The 23,873-nt window shown below is 34.7% G+C and overlaps 2 pseudogenes; both read left to right on the top strand.

The window, feature by feature from the left end:
* The window catches only part of LOC143640838 (zinc finger and BTB domain-containing protein 41-like), a 30,404-nt pseudogene extending 23,886 nt beyond the window's left edge, over positions 1-6,518 (top strand).
* Positions 6,519-18,272: 11,754 nt separating this feature from the next.
* The window catches only part of LOC143640837 (abnormal spindle-like microcephaly-associated protein), a 48,535-nt pseudogene continuing 42,934 nt past the window's right edge, over positions 18,273-23,873 (top strand).

The raw sequence follows: 23,873 nt of genomic DNA, 5'->3' as shown, positions 1-23,873 counted from the left end.
TTTGAAAGCTTTAAAGAAACAAACTTCTTTAACTTCAGATAATGAAGACAAACTGACCCCAGGTAATCGAAACATTGGATGTCACTTTCTTAGAAGCTTTATTGTAACCTTCATATTTAGATCTACGCATCTTGAATTTTTGTTGTTATTAAGGAGGGATGAATATTCCCATTTTGACATATAGTTATCTAGATGTGCTACCACTGTATACTGAAAGACTATTCTCACTGCATGTTGTTGATACATTTGTTTTAAATTAAGTGATCACATGTGTGGTTTGTCAATTCTATTATGTTCTATTGAACTATCTGTATAGACTTTTAAAGTTTAGTAATGTGATAAGTTATGTTTAGTTTTGTATGTCAAACCTTACGTTTCTGGAATAAACACAGATTGATTCACGTTCTATTACTCTGTTAATGATATATTACCCTGTTCCTCCATCATGTTGTATTCACGATATAACATCCTGTTCCTGATGTATTACCCTGTATAGCTGAATTCAGTTTGTTTACTTGCTTTTGTTTCTCTCCTCCTTTTCTTTCTTTTCTTTTTTTCTTTCTCCCTTTTTCTCTATGTTCATGAGACATATTACCTATATTTTTTTCCTTGTAATGTCCCTTTCAGGCTTTGTTATAATGAGACTGGTAAAAAAAAATGACATGGGAAATAATACATCTTTTTGAAGTACGTAGAGGAGTTTGTGTAAAATTGGCATCATACTCTCAATATTTAGAAGAATTCAGTGGTAAATCCCTCTGAGTTTATTTATTTTATTTAGAGAAAGGTTTTAATTTTTTGCAGTGTTGGGGATCAAATCCAAGGTCCACTGTGTGCTAGTCAAACACTTTACCACTGAGCTATGTCCCCAGTCTAATTAAAGATTCTTTAATAGTTATAGAGCTGTCAGATACTCAGTGTCTCTTTTGACTTTAAGATATTTGTATAATCTAAAATACCAAATCTTTTGGAAGAATTCAGGGTATTTTATTTATCTCTTTAATGATTATAGGATCTTTGGTTATAACCATTTTTCATTCCCATTATTGGTAATGTATTTTTTTACTCTGTCTTTTAAAGCTCTACATAATGAATTGATTCATTGCATTCTTCAAGTTTTGTATTGCATATTTTCACTATAATGCCATTAAAATATTTTCTAATATTCTGATTTTTTTCTCTTTAGATTTGATCATATATTTTTCCTTTACTGTCCATTCCTTCTTGCATTATCTTTGGCATCTATAATTATTTTCCTTCTGCATGAGAAACACCATAATCTCTTAGCTTTTATTTAACTAAAATGTTTTTATTTTTACCTTAAGGAGGATAGTTTTTCTGGCTATAAAGTGACATTAGCATTTATTTTCTTATAGCACTTTAAATATGTCATCTCTCTTCTTCAAGCTTCTTTGACTTTTTTGAAATTTTTACTGTTATTTTTATTGTTGATCACTTGAAAGAAATGTTTCCCAGTTGGTTTTGCTTTTACAGATTCTTCTTTATCTTTGGGTTTCAATAGTTTTGCTCTTGTATTAATCAGCTTTTTTTGTTGATGTGACCAAAAGACCTGATGAGAACAATTAGAGAAAGCACAGTTTATTTGACTCATACTTTTAAATTTCTCAGTCCATAGATGACCAACTCTATAGCACGGGGCCTGAGATGAGGCAGAACATTATGGTGGAAGAGTAGGACAGTGGAAGTCAGCTCAGAACATGGCAACAAGGAAGCAGAGGGAACTCTGTTCACCAGGGACAAAATACATACCCAAAGGCATGCCTCCAGTGACTTACCTCCTTCAGCCACACCCTCCCTGCCATTCATGTGGATAAATGTACTGATTAGGTTAAGGCTCTCATAACCCAATTCTTGTACTTTATTGCTTTGTCTCACACATGAGCTTTTTGGGAAAACCTTGTCTAAACATTAACAACTGTAGTATGACTTCATGTGTTTTTTGTTGTACTTTGTTGCTTATATTTTGTGAAGCTTGTGGAACTTACTGCATCTACAACTTGCTGTCTCTTTTTTTGGGGAAGGTTCTCAGTCACATTCTCTTTAAATATAGCTTTATTATATACTCTGGGAATTCAAGTATTCATATGTTAGACCATTTCACTTTGTCATATATCATTGTCATGCTATTTTTTTATCCTATATGTCTTTATATGTTTATCTGGATATTTTCTATTGATACAGCTTTCATAGTAGTAATCATTTCTTCTATGGCATCCAATTTGCTGTTAAATCTACCTATCAAATTGTTATCTTCAATTGTTTAATTTTTCTAACTTTCCTTTCTACACATTCCAATTCCTTGGTGAAATTTTCTTTTTTGTATCTTCATGAACATATTAACCATATTGATTTTGATGTCTTAGCCTTATAAATATAGCTCTATGAAAATTTTGGTAAATCTGTCACCATGTTTTCTTCTCTTGCCATTTGATCACCTGTTCCTGTTTCTGGCATGCCTGGTAATTTTGTATTGAACTTTGGATTTTGTAATTAAAAATTATAGACGCTCTTGAAGATGTGTTTTTTCACAGATTTAATATTCTTCTCACCAGCAGATGGAGCATGAAATGACCTTGCTTTATTTCTTTTTTTATTTCTGGTCTGTCTTCTAGTTCATCATATTTTGGGGTCTTTACTGAAGGAATGGTATCTTTTCTCACTTTGAAGAGTCCTGAATTCCAATCTCTCTCAGCACCCCTTGGGACTGCTGAAGAAACTCAGTCCTTTAGCCCCTCAGCCCCTGGTCTCCAGCTGTCTCACTCAGGAAATGTTCATCTTTGGAATTGGCAGATATTTTGGTTCATTTTTCTATTCTTCTTCTTCTTCCTCCCTGCCCCGACCAGGCTTCTGACCCCTCAAGTCCTTGATAGTCCAAAGCTCCAACTTTTGTCTTCTTATTCCAGTAAGATTTCCTCAAGTCCTAGGCTGCAATTTGACCTCATTTTCCCATAAACTGAATCTGAAAGCGCACTGAAGAGAGAAGAAAGCACCTCCATACTTCCTGTGTCTCTAGAACCTTGGGCCCATGGGTTCTGGCTGACTTGGTTGTGCTTCATTCGGTACCTTTAAAGAGTAGGCTTTTTGTGCTATGTTTTGTTTTGTTTTGTTTTTTGAGCTTTTGTCTTCCCCTCACTGCAGCAAGAAACATGGTATGATATAAACTATCAAGTTTGAAATAAATGCCCCTCATTACATTTTAAGTACTAAATTTTAATCTAAAGATAGTTGATCCTGTGGGTTGCATTTTTAAATTCTAAAGGCTCATATGTGTTAGAATTATAACTGAGAAGCAGTTGGCATTTATTTGAGTATTGTTTTATTTTTTCTGGTGTGAATAGATTCCTTTCTATAGGTCCTGAAAACTACCTTTCTTTGGTTGCTTATGTCTCTCATTTATGTTCCTCAGAGGCATAAAACTTGGTTTAATTGCTGTTAAATAGATAATTTTACTCTAGAAAATCTCACTATAAAATATTTTTTATTCTATATTTCTCCTTTCATCAAGTTCATGTACTTATTTTTTGGCTTTTGCTACTTGTGTATCTTCATACAACCCAGATATATTTCATACATTCCATAACATCAACATTTCCTTTATGGATTTTGTCTTTTTATAAGCCCAAATTTATTTATTTTTCTATTGAAAATGACATCTGTTTAAAATGATAATAGATATCTCAAAGGATATGCCTATCAGGTTCCAATTTTCTAAAAGTATTGTTGTACACTAGAACTAATTGGCTCTTTAAGTTAAAGAAAAGAAGGAAGGAAGGAAGAAAATCTTTGTATTTATAAAAGCATTTTCATGAAGACACACATAGAAGCCATTATGCCTAGTAAAATGCCAAAGGAAAACACTTAAAACTCACGTTTTTATCTTTAAAAATCAAATCTATGCTTTTTGGTGGTGTGTGTTATGCTGCTGTATTAGTGTTTTTATTTTCAAGGACAATCATAGAATGCTCCTTGCATGTCATATATTGATGTCAGGGATTTATAGAAAGAACTTATAATTCTTACATCTTAACAGTATAAGCTTTTTTTTTCTTTCTCACTCTCAAAGCAGTATGAATTTTGTCATTGACTCTAATTCTAGGCATTCAACTGTAAAATCAAATGTCAGAGACAGCGCATCCTATATATAGTTAAAAAGTACTTCCTTTTCAGAAATGTTACTTCTTTATATAGTGTATTACTTCATGTCTCACTTTCGTTCTAATAACATTGGTAATGCTGTTAGTCTAGAACCAAGTAGAAATCTAATGGTAGCAGGTTCCCAGCATCCCCATCTGTATAAATTTTGTCAGTGGTTTGTCAGTGGTATAATGGGCTGCAAAATATTAAACAATAATACCTAAGAAGTAATCATTTGAAATAGTTTCTCAGCTCCAAGATAGTTCTCTCTTTAATTTTCTACAAGAATAGATTATGTTTTAAATGGAGAGCTGAAGGAGATAAGGATAAAAAAACCCGTATAAGGGCTGGGATTGTGGCTCAGCGGTAGAATGCATGCAAGGCCCTGGGTTTGATCCTCAGCACCACATAAAAATAAATAAACAAAATAAAGGTATTGTATCCAACTACTTCTAAATATATATCTCCCATGTAACAGTAGATATGTAATCTCATTTGTAATAGTAGATATGTAATCTCATTTGCCTTTGTATATTGCAATATTATCATGCCTGTATTTATTTTCTATTGATGGTGTAATAAATTACCACAAATTTAGCAGCCTAAACAATATGTATTTATGAACTTGTAGTTCATTGGGCTAAGATCTAGGTGTTGGTAGGATTGTATTTTTTTCTGAGGCCTCTTAGGAAAAATGTATTTATCAATTCCTGAGGTTCTTGGCAAAATAGAATTCTTGGAGTTACAGGGCTAGAACCGAAGTTCTAATTTTCTTGTTGGTGGCAAGCTAAGAGCCTTTTACAACTTTTAGTGTCCTGGGTCCTGCCAGGTTCCCTTCTTCCATTTTCAAAGCCAGTAATTTGGGGCTGAGTTCTCTTGTCACTTGTCTCTCACCCATTATTCTTCAGTTAGCAGACAGTTCTTAAGACTCTTTCAGTTATATTGGACTCACCTCCATAATCCAATAAATCTGTCCATTTTAGGTCCTAAACTTGATCATATCTGCAAAGTTCCATTTACTGTGTGATATAATGTATTCACAGCTTCTGTGGATTAGAATGTGTACCTCTTTGAGGGACCGTTATTCTGCCTATCACACTGGCTAACCTAGAAATTTTTAATGCCTTATATAAAAAAGCAAATTAATCTATAGTGTGAGATCCTTGACTCAGGAATTGAAAACTGATCTAGCCTTCTAATTCTTTCCCATCAACTTTTCTTATTTAGACCTTGAGCTAGAGATGATTATGACTACTTCTCATTCTGATCCAAAGAAAAAGGTTGATCAGAGTTTCTGTTATGATTTTTATCTTCCTTGGATAGAAGAAAATAAGTTTAATGAAACTTTTGGAGCCTATAGTGGGAATAAAGTGAGAAATGATAATTAGTGCTGAGCAGTGTTGTTTCAGTTTCCCATTTAGGTGGTGTCATTATTTCATGTTACAGGTGAGGAAACTAGGCTTAGTAGAAGTTGTTAGCTTGCTTAAGGTTTGGCTAGTAAATTGTGTAGCCACAACTCAAGCCCATATTTTTCTGATATTTAACTAATTGTTTTCATCACTTTACTATACTATCCCTTTTTGTGATAGCATTTAATTTAATATGATTGTTCTTATTAAGGTCTTACAAGTATGCAGATGGAAACCTTGCAATTTAAATTATCATTTTATCAATTGGGTACACTTTACAATTAATTTTATTTTTTTTCATACAGGTGAAAAACCATACAAGTGTCAAACTTGCAATCAATCTTTTAGAATTAAAAAAACCTTAACAAAACACCTGGTTATTCATTCTGATGCCCTACCTTTCAACTGTCAGCATTGTAATGCAACATTTAAGCGGAAGGGCAAGTTGAAATACCATATTGACCACGTTCATGAGATAAAATCTCCTGATGATCCTCTCAGTACTTCTGAGGAAAAACTTGTGTCTTTGCCGGTAGAGTACTCATCTGATGATAAAATCTTTCAAACAGAAACAAAACAATATATGGACCAGCCCAAAGTTTATCAACCAGAAGCCAAGACTATGTTACAGAATGTATCTGCTGAAGTGTGTGTTCCAGTAACATTGGTTCCAGTTCAGATGCCTGATACTCTGAGTGACCTGGTACTACCACACTCCCACCATCTTCTCATGAGATTCTGTCACCACAGCCACAGTCAACTGATTATCCACGTGCAGCTGATTTAGCTTTCCTGGAAAAATATACTCTTACTCCTCAACCTGCAAATATAGTTCATCCAGTCCGACCTGAACAAATGCAAGATCCTAGAGAACAGTCTTACCTTGGAACACTACTAGGCCTTGATAACACTACTGCTGTTCAGAATATTTCTACTAATGAGCATCATTCATGAGTAAACATTCCACAGACTTTATGATGGTTATGTGCTAAATGGTAGCTAAAACCTGGTGGCTTTTAAGCTAGTAGGGCTGCTATTTTTTTATTTTTTGTAGTTTCTCAAGTCCTCAGAACAGTTTCAGATCAAGAAAACAGTGTATCTCTGTTGACTGAATACATGAATATTTGGACATAATTTGGCATAATATTTGAAGTAAACATTTTTGTAATTTTTTTTAATGGTTAGTGCTAATTTTTAATAGGTTCTTGAACTTTTCAGAATTAGCTACTGACATTATGGGGATTTTTTTTAAATCATCAGTGGAAAGTTTTATTCTTTAGCCTTATATCTTTTCTTCTTTCCCTATTTTTCAAACAAGTTAAGAACCATGTAGCCCTTAAGAAAGAGTGTAGAATTATACTGATAATTTCTTATCCTAACTTATTTTATCTATATTTTTAATTGAAATTAAGAATTTGAATATATAAGAAAGTCTTGGGTATATTTGTGATGTCTTGCCATCTATTCATAACTTCAGGTATAATAATGCTTCAGACTTTTGACATACTCAAAGCCAGAAGCTAATTTATATAAGATTAGCATGTTAAAAGATACGTTGGATTGAAATGATAATCCAGATATTCAGGGTTTGCCTTTACTTGAGTTATTATGAATAATAAATGCAAACATTGATCTATGCATTAAATTATAGAAGTTAAAAATGTGTTAGATGAAAAATATGATAGCCTTAACTAGATATCTCCAAGGTAAGTTAACCTTTTGAAATTTTTTTGTCATTTATTTCAGGAACATTAACAATATGTCATAGCATATATCTTCGTCTCATTAATGAAGGAGCAGTTATGACTAATTAATGACACAATTGAATGCACTACTTTTGAGTTTCATTTACTTTGACAGATTGAAAGTGGGATAAAGAACCTGCTTACTTCATGTATAATCGTTAGAAAAGATGCCAAACAAATTCTAAAATTTGCACCAACTTTACTTTAATTGAATGAAGCTACTACTTGTTTACAGATTCACATACAATCCAGATCTTTATTTTTGCTTTCATAATTAGCGGAATGTTTATAATTATCCTTGATTCTTATTTTTTTATGAGACACAAGTTGAGGACTTGGAGAAAAGAAATAGCAGTTAACAATGAAAGCTCACTGATTGAATTTGAGGAAAAACATTGAAATTATAGAATATCTTTAAAGATATGCACTTTCCATATTTTCAAGTAAATTTAGACTTACACTAGGATAATGTTTCCTAGTAGGATTGCTTGAGGATTAGACTGGACAGGGTTGATTTATTATTGATTTGTCATTTATCTGTAAACTACTAGAAAATAGCAGTTCTCAAAGTTTTCCATCTTAATTTTGTTTACACTCCCAATTGTTTTAAGCACTTTTTTGTGTGTAAACTGTAAAGTCTGGCCTGGCCCTGTGAATAAGAAAATCACAAATAAAATAATGAACTTTTAGTGAATAAAATTTAACCAGTTAGTAACGGAAGAAACTGATGAAGCACTTAAGAAATGAAGGTACTTTATAGGAAAATTTGCCATTTTAGTGATAATAAAAACAAAAAAAAATGTTGAGAATTGAAGCATTTAACCAAAATAGCTCATATAAATAATAAAACCAACCTAAGTTTTGCCTCATTTATTAAGGTTTAGTTATAATTATCTTAGGACCAGTAGACATAATTACTATATTATCTCTTCTTTCTAAAGCACTCTCATTTACTTAATGTGGAAATGTTATACCTGGGGTACTTACATGATTGAGCTTGACTATAAGGTACTGTTAGTCTAGTCTTTCAGATTGACTGTTAAAAATACATCTTTATGATTTTTATTATGAAGACTGACAAGATTTTAACTAAAATCTATATATTTTTTATTAACTATAATAAAAAATAAATCATACCTAAAAATATACTTTGCCTTATATATAAGCTAATATAGAAAAATTTGGACTCACAAAAAGGCAAATGGTATATATATATATATATATATTATATTGAATATTTGGTGGCCAAAAAAAAGAGGATATTGCATTTTCACATTGAAAAGAATACTTTGCTGTTTGAAGGTATTTACTTTATGGTTCTTTTAATAATGTTCTGATGTTTTAAATATATGGTATAATTGTAGGGATTGGTTTACATAGAACTTTTCTGAGAAACATCTCTTATGTAAAGTGAAATACAATTGTATAATTGTATTTAGTTATTATTGAAGATAAATTAAACTTGAATAGTGATTTACTGTTTTCTAAAATGCTTTCACTTATTATCTCATTTGAACCTCATAACCAGCTCTGAAATAGAAAGGACATGGTGTATTCCCATTTTGTAGAGAAAGAATCGGAGGTTAAGACGAAAGGACTCATTTAAATTCATGTGATCAGTAAGTTGCAGAGTTACCAGTAGAAAAGAAGAAAGGTGGCATTTATGGTGGCTTACTATGTGCCAGGGATTACATTCCCTCACTTAACTGTAACCCTGTCTGGTAGAGAGTTTAATTCTTATGAAGAAGCAACAAAAAGAAAACTAATCTGCTGCCTTGAATTTCCAGAAATTTAAGAAATTTTGAAATTGGGAAAACCTCATTGATTTGGGCAAACTGAATGTATGTAAGCTTTTGCATTGGGCACAAAAAGCATAAAATGAAGCCTACTCTTTTCAGTTTACCTTTCTATAACCCTGTAATTTATTTTATTTTATAACTATCCTTAAAAGTTTGAGTTAAGTTTAGCCTTATTGAGAATTGTTATTTTATAAACATAATTTGTTGTTTTAAGTTAATTTTTTAGCAGATAGCAATTAGCACTTAGTCTGTAAATTGAATAATTTATCAAGTGCAGAAATTTATTAACCTAATCTGTTTTGACTTAAATGCACCAAAGATTTTTAGTAGGTATTAAATAGTCTTAAAAATTTTAAATTATTTGTTGTTTGAATAAGTATTTGTCCAAAGAAGCACAGTTGAAGTCCTAGAAATATGGGTTTAAAGAAAAAACAAAAACAAAAAAACTAGTTTGAATACTGAGATTAAGTATTAACTGTTTGTGTTTATATGTATAACAATAAAAACAGACAAAAATACTCTGGGAATAGTATACTGACAAACCAATTATAAGTAAGCATAATCAGTTTTCTTAAGTTTAATTGAATGTTGTTTTTAGTGAACACTACCAAATGCTAAATAATCTTATTTTTTAAACTACGTTATCAAAATAATTTTTGCCTTAGAAATTTTGGGGGGGTTAAGTTGAATAGTGGTTTACTGTTATTTATGTATAAACCCACCTATTTTTTGCAGCCTAAAATACCATTTGAGATTAGGATTTGTTCCTCATACCAGCAAGACATAACCAGTAACTATAAGGTAATAGTTTTTGCATGCTTTTGTGTAATTTAGACATTCATTGCTGAGAAAAGAGGAGTAGCAAAAGTAGGGTTTTAAATTGGTGCTTTACTGAGTGATTTTCTTTTAAGTGATGATAGGTCATGAAATAATTACAAATGTTCTGTGAAACTTAAAGTGTCCAAACATGTTTGCAGAGTGACCATAAAATATTAGTTAAGGGCTAATAAATAATTAAACATCATTCATTGCTTTTCACTCTGTAATTGTTAACAAATTCAATACAGTTGAACTGGTATGTTTATAAGCCTGAATTTTCTTCTTACCATATCATTCTAATATAATTGATGAAAAGTCAGATTTTAAGCATTAGCTCTTTGACAGTGTCATTTTATACCATCTTTTCTTGACTATTTTGTGCCTTTTCAAAATGTTGTACTTGCTTAGTTGATTCTGCTAGCTAGATTGTACTGGTTAATAAATGATTTTGTTTTGTTTTGAGTTTCTTGTTTGTTATGGGTCTTATGTTTATGTTGCCTGCTGGTTAGGCAACAACTTGTTTAGGTTGTTTTATGTTTATGTAGGAAAATTGGCACTAAGCGCTAGTGTGAACATTTGTTTTTATGATTTACGTGTTATTTTAAAAAATCTGTATTGTAGCCTATATAGTTAACTGTGAAATCACTCCTGGGCCTGTCTTTAAATGCTTATTAGAAGAGTCTAACAAATAAAATGAATAGTGTGTCTGTCTCTCTCTATCTTTTTGGATAATCATAACCATGCAGTTACCATAACCACACTGTTCTGCACTGAGTGACTTCTTATTTTAATTTGCCTAAATCTGAATAAGAGGTGATGGTTTGAGATAAGATTTCCATTAGAAGCAGCAATATCCCAACCAATATATAACTTGAGTTGATGAATTCAGGAAAAATCAGGATTTTTAAAGTCATATTTGGATATTCTAAGACTTAGTACCAAATTTTAAATGAAAATAAAATGTATTCTTTTTAATTGCTGCCTAGCAAATGATACCAAACCCAGTGGCTTAAAACAACAGACATTTATTGCCTCACAGTTCTGAGAGTCAGGAATCTAGATGAGGCTTAGCTGGGTGATTTTGGCTCAGAGTCTTTAATGAAGTTGAAGGCAAACTGTTAATCAGGGTTGCACTCTTAACAGAATAGCTATACTTGCAAGCTCACTCATGTGGCCATTGGCTTAAGTTCCTCACTATGTGGCCTTGCCACAGGGCTGCTTAATGATATGGCAGCTGACTCCAACCCCCACACCCAACTCTTCACACACACCCTATCAGAAAGCAATCCAAAAAAAGAGAGAGTATACCTAGGATTTAAGCTCAGTCTTTTCCTAACCTAATCTTGGAAATGATATTGCGTCACTTCTGCAGTACATTGTGAGTCACTAGTTCTAGTCCACATGCATGGGACACAAACTTTTCCTCTTGAAGTAAGGAGTAGAAAGGAACTTTTGAGATTTTGAAAACCATCACAGATTCATTGGTTATAGATGCAGCTCTCTATAAATCCTTGAATAATGGCAGTTAGTACCACCATGTATATTCAGAGAGAAAAAATATTGCCCCTACCATAAAAGGTTTAGTGTAACAACATGCCATAGGAAGTTGCCTGGTGTCACTGGAAAATGAAGTTATTTGGGGGAAGTTAGCATTGATCTTTGTTAGGTTGGGCACTCAACAGTGGCCTTTCACATAAGCATTAGTAAGGGTAGACCATGTGTGAAGTTATTCTTGGTCTCTGCCCATGCTACTATGGCCACAGGGTAAGTGGGTTAGATGAATAAGCAAATGGATTCCTTCCTTAGGAAAGATTCTGACATCCACAGGACAAGGTTATTGTTTTTACCTGGTTCTTAATCTCCTTGCCTGCCATGGATGTTTTCTGATAGGCATTTACATGCAACTTAATTTTAACATCCTGTACTTATTTTGGCAGGCCTTTTTACACGCTTCTCTTCAGATTGTCTTGATACCAATTTTCCATATTGATTTTTCTAAAACTTTGTCCAGTTAACCGACCCATTAGCTATTTTCCAGGAATCTGCATAAATCCTTAGACTGTCTTCCTTATGAAGTAGACTACTAAAACATTCTCAAAGAGTATGTTTCATCCATACCTAAAGGGAAGCTATAATATAGCTTTGTTCTCATCCAATCAACCCTAGAGATCTCTCCATACACCAGAGTTTTTACTTTCTTCATGAAATCTTCATGAAATCTCCAATTTTACCTAGGCATAATTTGAGAGGCAAAAAAGTAGTAGAAGATATATATTATAGAAATCTTCAGTCACTTGTTTGCATAGCTTGTGTGTTTTTAAGGCCTGTGTAGATCTGAGTGGGTATGTGTCATTTTTGCTTGATAATGGAATGTTGCTTGTTAAATCGATTTTAGGTCAGCAAACTTCTTTGTAAAAGACTAGAAGCTAAATATTTTAGGTCATGCAGGCCATATGATTTCTGTCACGACTATTCTGCCAGTGTAGTGTAGAAGAGTTATATACAATATGTAAATTAACTGGCATGACTGTGTTCCAATAAACCTATTACAAGAGAACAATGGGCCAGACTTGGGCCTCAGGACTTAGTTCGCTGATCCTGTGCTAGGTGATAGTTGGCAATAGGCAGTTTGGATCACAAAATTCCTTTTATCCTATGAGTACATATTCAGTCTCTATCATAATCTAGTAGCAAAACTAAGATCTGTTTTTCAAATAGCAGATGTTTGCAGAGAAGGCATAACCTTATTGGCAAACCTAAAATTTTGTGCCATGATACATCTATGGAAATTTCCCAGAGCTTCTATTCCATATCCATGATTGTTATGGATTCTTAAGCCTTTTATGCCATGTCCCGCGCAGGCAGTGCGAATGGGGTTCCCCTCACTGGAATGGGCTGAGAAATAAAAGCTAGGAAAACTACAATTGTGGAAAAAAAAGAATACAGAAAGCAGTTTTAAAGTGGGGGCAGGATGGGCAAGCTGACCAGACAGATCGAACTTCTGACAAAATGGAGCCTGGACCATTTTATTTATATCAGGAAACATCAAAGAGATTCTACAGACTGTTATTTTCCCAAAAAAAGGTGGGCTTTTTAGTTTCCAATGGGTTATGTCCATCTCTGTTGGTACTATGAGGAATCTTTCTAGCAGAGTGAAGGGAAACGTCATGTGCATTGGGAGAGCCATGCGAAGTTCCCAATGCCAGGCCTATCCCTCCCTGGCTTCCATGCCGAGAGAAGGTCCTCATGTATTTCATTGACAGCTTCCTGCAATGCCACATTTCACAGTTAGCAAGGGAGGATATATTGCAGTGTGGACCTGCTGCAGAGGCCTTGCTCCAGTACCCAATTAAAAAAAAAAGTTCACTAGATAAATGGATTGGTGAGACATGCCCTAATAATATATGCAGTGCCTCCAAAATCTAAAGAGGCGTTCCAAATGAAACAAATGTACAGCAGCTGCCTCTTTCTTTAGAGGGGATATCCTGACATGTCCTAGACCACTAGATACTTGGATACTTTATTGATGCAGTGGAACCCTGAGCTTTGCCATAGTTTCTCTCTTACCACCTGGCCTAAGATAGTGTTAGTATTATACAAACACTTAAATACAAACTGCTTCATATTTTCTGTACTGAATGAACAGGGCAAAAAAATATTTTCCTGGACAGTAACCCATCTGGCTTTTTCACTGGCAAAATTAGCAAGGTAAGTGGGTATATGGATGTAATCACTAGTCCAACGTCCCTCAAGTCTTGACAATAATCTCTGGATTAGAAGAAAAGAAGAGGAGGCATGGTCAGAAGCTTCTACTTGACTATCATAATATCCCTTGCTTCTTGGATCTAAGACCAAGCTTAAAAATGCTGTCAGGAACTATTCCCATTTTTATTCTGGAGCTAGATGGATCCAATGGACTCTCTGTGAAACAGACTCAGGCCTAGATGCTATTTATCTCCTGATGTCTAGAAGCTCCTTCTATGAGCTCTGGTCCATGGTAGCATTTAAGTTTTGTGAAGTGTATCAGAAAGATAGAGCCATCACTTCATAACCAGTGCACAGTCTGGTTATTCCTCTCTCCTCCATTGATAGTCACAGTGATAAATGGCTGCAGTTCTCTCTCAGGAAAGTTTAAGTGATGATTTAGGACATATACTTACATTCATTTTGAATGGTTCTTTCTCATAGGTGCAAGACCTTTCCTTAGTCAAGTAGTTTGTGTCTGGGCAAGAGGCTCTAAATCGCCACAATACTAACTTCAGTTTTTCCTTCATAGATGTTGTAATTTACACACACACACACACACACACACACACACACACACACTTATATTTCAAGCAGCAGCATAATCCACTGCTTACCTTATTTCTAGGGATTTTCTATCAATTAGCTACTGCCACAAATCCATACCTCTACCATTTAGACCTTGGCATATTATGGTAAGTTCTATCACACCTGCTGTGTTAAGTACCAACAAGTCTTGGCCACTTGTGGGTCCTATCATCCACTTTGTTTTCATTGTAGCATCCTCTATCATCATTTCTGTCATATAGAGAACAGGATGCTATCCTTCATATGTGTTTTCAAGAATGCTCGAGTCTCACAGCAATGCATTTCTTAAAGCCTCAGTTGAAGGAAGGATTCTGAGGTGGGGGGGAATATGTATGTTTAGGGGTGACTAGGTTGCACTTATAGATGTTCTACAACATGTCCGTGTTCCTAAACCTTTGGAATTTTTATTCTACAAAATAAAAAAGGTAGATAACTCACTGTAAACCACTACTGAGTTCAACTTTCAATCAATGAATCACAAGTAGTAAAGCCAACCCGTATAACCATTGTTCCAATGTATTAAATGGCAAAGTGTACCCATGACAATTATTTCTGATTGTTTCTTAAGATTTTTCCCCTTGGTTTAATACCATTAAAATCCACTTTTGACTATCAAAATATTGTAACTCTTTTTGGTATGCAGTACAGGTTATTTTCTCTCACAATAGTTGTCACATTTACTTTTTCTGCCCATGTTTTATTTTTTGCAATCTGAGTTAATAAGCGATCGTGGGGGGGGGGGGGAATGCTGAAAATTGACATTGACTTTGTGAGTCCCTGCTCCAGGTGCAATTCTTAGAAAATAAGGAAGCCCTCAAATTGACATAGGGTGAAGGGGGCTGCCTCTGCTGGAAAGGGAAGTTTATAGAAATAAAGAGGATTACAGTTCTCAGCCTTGTCAATTCTCCAAATGTCACTGTTAGTCAGCCTTCTGCCACCATAATAGATTGTGAGATATAAAAAGAGAAAAGGATTATTTTGGCTCAGTTTTTTTGTTTTTGTTTTTGTTTTTGTTTTTGTTTTGTTTGTTTTTAAGGTTCCAGTCCTTGAACAATTGGCCCTGTATTTTTGGGCCTGTGGTCACACTTCATGGCAGGAATATGTGGTAGAGCAAAACAACTCAGCTCATGATCAGTGAGCAAAAGACAGGAAGAGAGAGGTGGGAGTCCCACTATTCCTTTTAAGGGGCATGCTCCCCAATGACCTGAATACCTCCCACAAAACACCATATCTTACAGGTTCCACTACTTCCCAGTAGCTCCTCACTGGGGACCATGTCTCTATCTCATGGACTGTTGGATGAACATTCCACATCCAAAATATGATAGTCACCATACCCATTCCCAAGGAAATCCTCCTTCTCCATAAAACCTTTTACCTAATCTAAAAGAATTAACACTGTAGAGCATTTAAATAGTGTTGTTAAATTTGTTATCCAATCCTTGGATTTACTATCAGATATTTGTGTTTAATTCTTGACCATATTTTCCTTAAGAATACAGAAAGTGAGGGACTTCTTCAGAGTTTCATAGATGCCTCTTGTTTTCAGAAAATGTTCTTAGCTGTTTGTTTCATAGATTTTCATCTTATTCCCTAAGTATGCTCTCTAGGGTAGCCAGACAAAACTAAGTAACACTATAATCTTTATAATCATTTATAAAGTGTTGGCATAGCAACTAGATGTCACTGCCACTTGATATTTGAATGAATTGCTCTCAATATATACTACACTTCATGCTCCCAACAGCAATAATTTGAATAATCATGATTCCATCACATACCTCAGACTACCATGATGTTTTCCCCTAGAAGAGGTTATGCCTGAGCTCTTCAAATATGATCAACTCAATTGTAGAATTCCCTGAGGCCACTATTGTATCAATCAGGATCACAAAGCTCTCTACTCCAATGTAGTATAATTCAAGGAAATTTTAATAAAGGGACTATTTGCAAACACGTGACCAGATCTAAGGACATCATAAGTGATAGTGCAATACCTTAGGACTAGTAATAAAATGGTATTCTGACCCTCAGGTCCAAGTTGTGAAGGAAAAGTCCCATCTGGAAAGGGTACCTCTAAAGCTTTGTGTGAGGTTTAATGTTGGAGGAGCAATTAGGAGAGAGAATTACTCTCACCTTCCTCTTCTGAGGCAAATGAGAAACCACAAAGTGAGAAAACTTTTTGGTTTAGCCAATAGAGATTAGCATATTAAAGCAAAATGCAGAATGGAAAAGATTGAAGAGTAGAAAGGAAGAGGCAAGTAAAAAATATTCAGTACAGTTCATTCTATTTTTTTTTAATATAAGCCAACAGTGTTGCTTTATGAGAAATCCATGAAGCATAGAGTAAATATGAAAAATTGTGCTATTAACACATTGAGTTGAAGCCAAAATTTGAGTGTCTTAATATAAGGAGGATTTATTTGCAATACTAATTTGATAAGTAATAATTAATTCACAGTAATAAGTAATATATATATATATATATATTATAAATATATATATAATATATATATATATTATAATTAATTCACAGTAATAAGTAATATATATATATATATTATAATGCATTTGAAAATAATTGTAATTCATATTAGCATTTTTATTAATTGTGCATCAGTACTGTAGGATTTTAAAAAATCCTCTGGACATTTTTTTACATGTTGATGGATCTTTATTTTATTCATTTATTTTAGTGGTGCTGAGAATGGAACCCGGTGCCTCACATATGCTACGCAAGCACTCTACCACTGAGTCACAGCACCACCCCTCTGAACAACTTTGTTTACATATTAAGGTATTCTTCAAACTCAGGTCAAATGTGGTGTCATGAACATAATTTCACACATTATCTTCCTCATTTTGTTTTTCCTCTCAGTCTTTTCTTTCTATAGATTTTGTGTAACCATACATCTATACATTATTACTGTTTTTTAAGTTTCTGCTGCCTTTAGAGGAAGTACATAGACGGTAAAAGCAAGACTGTGGCCAAACTAGGGATACATATCCTGGCTTTCTAATTAGCTGTATGCTCTATAGTCCTCATCTATAAAATGCAAATAATGATAATTATGTCCCGTGAGATATCTTGTAGGATTCAAGTCTGAGATAATTATGTAAAGGGTTTGAAACTGTTCCTGACATACAGTAATATGTGAGCTAAAATCATTATTATAAAAATATTAATATAAAAATCAGTGGTTGTTTGTCAAGAGAATTTTCTATCCAAACCATCATTTATGGATTATTGGGAATCTTAGCTTTTATTTATCTAGTATTGCTCCCAGTATCTGGAGGTAAGAAACAGAGTGTACATGTAGTGAGCTTCTGCAATGGCCAGCCACTAAAATAAGCATGTTTACTAAATTGTCATTTTAATTGTCTTTATATTTTTCCAATTCAGCCCGGAAACCCGCGGAAGTAAAGTTCATGGATGTAATTCTGGGCGTGGTGGATCAGATGAGTGGAGTGACAAACTATTTTGCCCACTCAACGGTTTTATCCATGGTTGTGCCGCGCAACCGCAATAATTCCTACTTTTACTGTGGAAATGCTGTTACTATCTTTCTTTTATCATAAACTGTTTACAAACTCTAAAGTCAATTTCAATCCTAAACCTGTGCGTTTCTTTTCCTCTGCAAAGAACGACTGGCGGGGTCCCATTCAATCATTTAAACGAAGCGCTGAGGTTTCATTGGCCAGAAGCTGCTGCTCATTGATTTGTCCCCTGGTGTTGTGGGCGGAGCGCGGAGGTGCCTATTGGCGGAGGTGAAAAATTTAAACGGAGGCAAAAGGCAGGACTAGTTTTGCTCCGTCACTTGAGTTTGCGAGTTCGTGGGGTTGGTACCCTTTTTATTTCTAGGGTGTAGTCTTCTGGAAAACCAAGCGGGGAAATTCGCTCCGACCATTTCCACCGCCGCGCGATGAAGCGGCCAGCGTCGGTAGGAGGTCCCTGCTCCGGAGCAGCCTGGTAGGGGGTAGGGAAGGAGGCCAGGACGGGGTCTGAGGCTGCCATGGCGAACCGGCGAGTGGGGCGAACCTGCTGGGAGCTGAGCCCTACGGAACGCCGGCCGCCGGCGGGGCGGCAGGAACCAGTGGCCCAGGAGGAGGTGGCTTCCCCGCCGACGCTGTCCCTCAGCCACTTCTGCAGGTCCCCTTTCCCCTGCTTCGGAGATGTCCGCCTGGGCGCCTCGCGGACGCTGCCCCTGGTCCTGCACAACCCTAACAAGGAGGTGGCTGAGGTGGAGATCTCCCACTTCCCGGCCGCGGACCTGGGCTTCAGCATGTCTCAGCGTTGTTTCCTGTTGCAGGTAGGTCGTGGGGCGGGGCGTGCCTTGGGCTGCGCTTTCTACCCTGTCCTTCCCGCTACCTTCCTCCTTAGAGATGAAGCTTGGGAAAGGAATGACAAAAATACCCTCAGAGAATAAAGGCAGAGTGTGGTGGCCCTTGACACACATTTTTCCACGCACATATATAATGTTAGGGCACTCAGTTACTTGGGCGGTGACAGTGCATCAAGGCATGCCTACTTATCTTTAACAGCATTCTAAGTAAACTTTATGCAAAAAAAAAGCATTTAAAAATATGCTCCGGGTATTTTTAAATACTTTTGGTGTTTTTAAACTAATAGTTGGCACAAAGAGTGCATTCAATTTAATTTTATGACATTTGTTTCAAGAACCTCCCACATAGCTTTTACAGCCTGCTTTGGCCAAAGTACTAGTCCCATTCCCATCTCCACAAAAGAGAAAATTTGGTTCTTATTTTGACTGATGTGTCCTTTTAATTGAGTAGATCCTTGGAAAGCATGAAATCATTAACTGAGGGAGTCTAGATGGCTAATAACCACTTCATAAGGCAGTAGTAATTCAAATCTGAGGTTCATTGCCTTCTGTGTCACTGCTCATCTGCACTTCAGAACCTGGCTGGTCTTGTTTATAAATGACTGCTTTTTTTCCTATGGAAAGTTAGATTTCTGTTCTGTGTAGTGATACTTTTACTTTTTGTTGTTGTTGTTGTTGTTGTTGTTATAATGTAGAAGTAAAGTTCTTGTTTTCAGAGTAAATTGTTTTACACAGTAAAGATTCTGTATTTGTATTTTCTAAAACAAACTGCTTATGATGTTATATAGATTTACTTTTCAAACAAAAAACTGTTTTTTTCCTCTGACAAACAACCAAGGTTTGTTTGTTTGTTATTGTTGTTTTGTCATGTCAGGGTTTGGCAGATTCTACTGGACAGGCTGTATGGTGTAGATAGATGTTAAAGTCTAAACTCTGGAGCCAGACTACTTGGGTTCTAATTATTAGCGATATGACTTTGACAAAGTTTCTAGACATTGGTCACTTCATAGTTAACCAGTTGTATGAGATACCTGTAATTGTTCCTGAAACATACAGATTGTTTAACAAAGGTCAATTTTATGATGTGGACTGTAGAGTAGTTTTTGAGAAAGAGGAAATTTAGTTGATCATCTTTATGTTTCTTTTTCCACAAAATCTTTATAATACAGGACCATTATATTTGAAATAGAAGTACTGCACATGATAAAGGAGTAGACATTTCAATTTTTTTTAAAGCCACTCAATTAAAATGATCTGGAGACTATTCTATTGCTTTCATCCAGTTAGATCTTTTTTTTTTAGTTGTCAATGGATTTACATGTAGTGTTGAGAATTGAACCCTGTGCTTCACACATGCAAGGCAAGAGGTCTACCACTGAGCCAGGACACCAGCCCTCATCCAGTTGGATTTTATTATAGTTTTATGTTGTTATGAACCCTGTTAGTGCTGGTGACTATTTTCATTATAATGAAATGAGCAGATCAGGTGGGAAAAATATATTTGACTTACCAAATGCTTTTAGGATTTTAGAGTGTTCATGAATAATAGTTGTTGTATGGTATGCTTTGATTATTTTAATTATATTATCATAATCATTTTAAATGTATTCTTTTGACTGTAGCCTAAAGAAAAACTAGTTATTTCTGTTAACTGGACACCATTGAAAGAAGGCCGAATAAGAGAGATTGTGACATTTCTTGTAAATGATGTTCTGAAACATCAAGCCATATTGCTAGGAAATGCAGAAGAGCAGAAAAAGAAAAAGGTAATAGTTTAATCATTCTATAATTCAAGAAAATGTTTCATAATGTGTAAAAATTGTTTTGATGACAAGCCTGAAGTAACATGTATAAATTGCTTATTAAAATAATATTCAATGGTTTTTAATTTCATCAGTATATTTTGTTTGTTTTTACAGAGGAGTCTTTGGAATACCATTAATAAAAAGAAAAATTCAGCCTCTTCAAGTTATAACAAAAAGATTTCAAATGATCAAAACATTAACAAAACATTTTGTGTTTCTCAAAAAGTTGACAGAATTAGGAGCCCACTACAGGCATGTGAAAATCTGGGTATTAATGAAGCCTGTTCTCCAACAGAAAATAGTTCTTTAACCCTTGAAGAACATAAAATACCTATATCACCTATTAGCCCTGCTTTCCAAGAATGTCATGGTGAAATTTGCTTGCCACTTTCTGTACGTCGGTCTACTACCTACTCATCTCTTCTTACATGTGAAAATGAGGAACAGTTAAAAGTAGAAGATGCCACCATTTCAAAAGATTTTAATTTTAATGAGGAAGTCATAACTAAAACTTCCTTTCAAAGTGAGGAGAATAGTAAAATTATTCTGACCCCAAACTGTTCTTCAATTTAAACATTATGCAAAGTCAAGCAAATTTTCTAAGTCCAGATTCTTTTGTAAGTAATAGTCATACAGCTAATAATGAAGTAGGGTTAATGACATTTATTTCATCAGATACACTTAAAAAAGATAATTCAGAGTCTGTGAATTTGGAATCCAAAAGTATACATGAAATTTACAGAACAATTTTAATTCCAGATTCTTTCGTAAATGATAATTATGGAGCAAATCAGGATCTAGAGTCAGATTCAGTTAATCCTATTTTATCCCCAAATCAATTTGTAAAAGATAACATGGCACATATATATACCTCTCAGCAAACATGTAAAATATTATCATTATCAAATGAAAATTCAAAGATTGCCCGGTCTCCTCAGCACTGGAGAAAAAATGAAGTTTTGCCATGTAGTCCTGAATATCAGGGTTCAAAAACACCCAAGCCTAATTTTGAAGAACTAAATCCTATAGAAGTGAAGTCAAGGTTACTACAATTTTAGAAAACAAATTCACCCTAAATTTTCTGCAGTTCAGGATGTTTCTCGTTATAGCCATAATAAGCAACATAAGAGACGCCCCATACTTTCTAACACAGTTATTAAAAGGAAGACCACCATTGCCAGAGAAAATCAAACAGATTAATAAACCAAAAGCAAAAAGATGCCTCAACAGTACAGTAGGTGAATGTGAAAAACTAATGGATCACCCCAAAGAAACAGAAGCTTTACATTCTAATCTTCCAATTATCGATTCAGTATTAAGTAAACCTGAGTGTTATAAAAGTGAAGTAAGTAATTCAATGACAGCTTTAGTTGCTTGTAAAAGAAAAAGTGATGGAAACATGGAAGATACAAATGTGAAGGTTGCTATTATAGAACATATGGATATACCCAAAATCAAAAGAATCCACTTTTCTCCCTTGGAATTGAAAACATCAACTGTTAAAAAAATAAAGATGACAACACCAATCTCAAAACGTACTAGCAACAGAGAGAAATTAAGCCTTAAGAAGAAAACTGGTGAGTATTATTTATAAAATCTCTAGTGTATTTTCTGTTTTGGTTTAGTGAATCTGCTTTTGATAAGCTTATATTAACTTGTACTTTTCATTTGTCAAATTGCTCAGTGGAAGACAGAACAAATAGTGTGGGACTAATTTCTGAAATTGTTGCAATCTTGTCTGTTAAACTTTGGATATTTTTTAAAATTTTATTTATTTATTTTTTAGTTGTAGATGGACACAATACTTTTATTTATTTTTTATTTATTTTTATGTGGTCTTGAGAATTGAACCCAATGCCTCACATGTGTGAGGCAAGCACTCTCCCACTGATTCACAACCCCAGCCCAAACTTTTGATATTTTACTCATGAATTTTCTGCAATAATTCTGTTTTTTAAAAAATATTATATCCAAATATTTATCTCAATTTGATATTTTTGGTACCTCCTTAAGTTTTACACCCTAAGAAAGTATTTGACATGTCTTGCCTTAGTCCACACCCTAACTAGAAGGCCCAGTGAAGTTCCTGGCCCGAATACTACAATCAGAAAGATTGTAGGAAAGACCTCTTCATGTCCTGTACTCCTGATAAGCTTACTCTGTCTTTGCCTCTGTCCATCCACTAATTGGAAATGAAGATAGGTCCCTAGAGTTCTCCATTTCTTAGAGAAGAATATTTTTCCTTTTCTAGTATTCACAGCTTTATCACACTGCCTCAGAAGCAGACAGGATTAATCCCATCACACTTTTAACCCAAAATACCTCTTCTGACAATCAAGATTCACGCAGGAAAGTAACCCACACTATGTATTTTACCAGATAATTTGAAAGAATTCTAGGCCTCCTAAGAAATATACACATCTCTCATTTGAACATCCCTCAATTGGAACTGTTTTCTTTCTCCTATTCTGTAAATCCTTCTATATCCTTTGGACTCACTGTTCTTCATTAGCACTTCTTTGCAAACATTCTCCTACCTTGTTACCCTGTTGCAGCCTGACCTTCTCTTGACAACAGTGCTTTCATTATAACCCTCTCAAGTTCTGTCTGCATTCTCTCCTACTTTTATGATTTTGGAGCTCCTGCTGGAATCTTCTAATATCTACTTTTTATTTTTTTATCTATTTCCAAACTAATATCCCCTCTCTCCCTTAAAAACAAGCAAAAAGAAAATAACAAAATAGATTAAAGCTCATTTTTCAGACTTTCTCACCCCTGTCCTCTCTTGATGCAGAGAATGATTCACTCTCAAAATTTTGAATCTTGCTTATTATACTTTTTCTAAAACTACTACTATTATGATTTCAAAATCATTTTCGAATATCTTTCTACTACTCTGGGAATTTAGTTCCAACCTCCTTAGGTCATGCTTTCCTAAAAGCATCTTAATATCCAGTTACTATCTCTATAAGTTCCACATTTCCTCTAGAACCCAACTTCAACATTGTTTATACCCCACTGTACACATACAGTTCTTTAATCCACCACTGTTTCCATGGCCCTCATCTCTGACCTATCTATCTTTCCTAATTCAGCTTGAATTCCATGGTTCAACACAAGCACTTCCCCTGGCTTCCTTCCCTTCATTGTCCATGCAGCAAATTCCAACTGTATTTCAGTCTAACTTTGCCTACTCTATGCCTGAACCTTGCTTGGTTGTTCTTTTTTACTACAAACCCCAAGTAATCCCTGAACTCTTTTTATGGCTGTATTTTCCTGGCTTATTAGCTTTGCTATAGGGTACCTCACCCTTTTCTCCTGAAACTTCTCTTTCCTCCTGTCTCATGATTGATAATAGTAGCTGACATTTACTGAGTTCTTTTATGTGTCAGACCTACTTGTGAGTGCCTTACTATTACCTCTTTTAATATTTATGACATTCATGTGCAGTAAATGTTATTTTTAC

Source organism: Callospermophilus lateralis, unplaced genomic scaffold, assembly GCF_048772815.1.
Source record: "Callospermophilus lateralis isolate mCalLat2 unplaced genomic scaffold, mCalLat2.hap1 Scaffold_66, whole genome shotgun sequence".
Classification (NCBI taxonomy): Eukaryota; Metazoa; Chordata; class Mammalia; order Rodentia; family Sciuridae; genus Callospermophilus; species Callospermophilus lateralis.
This window is presented reverse-complemented; position numbering and strand designations above follow the sequence as displayed.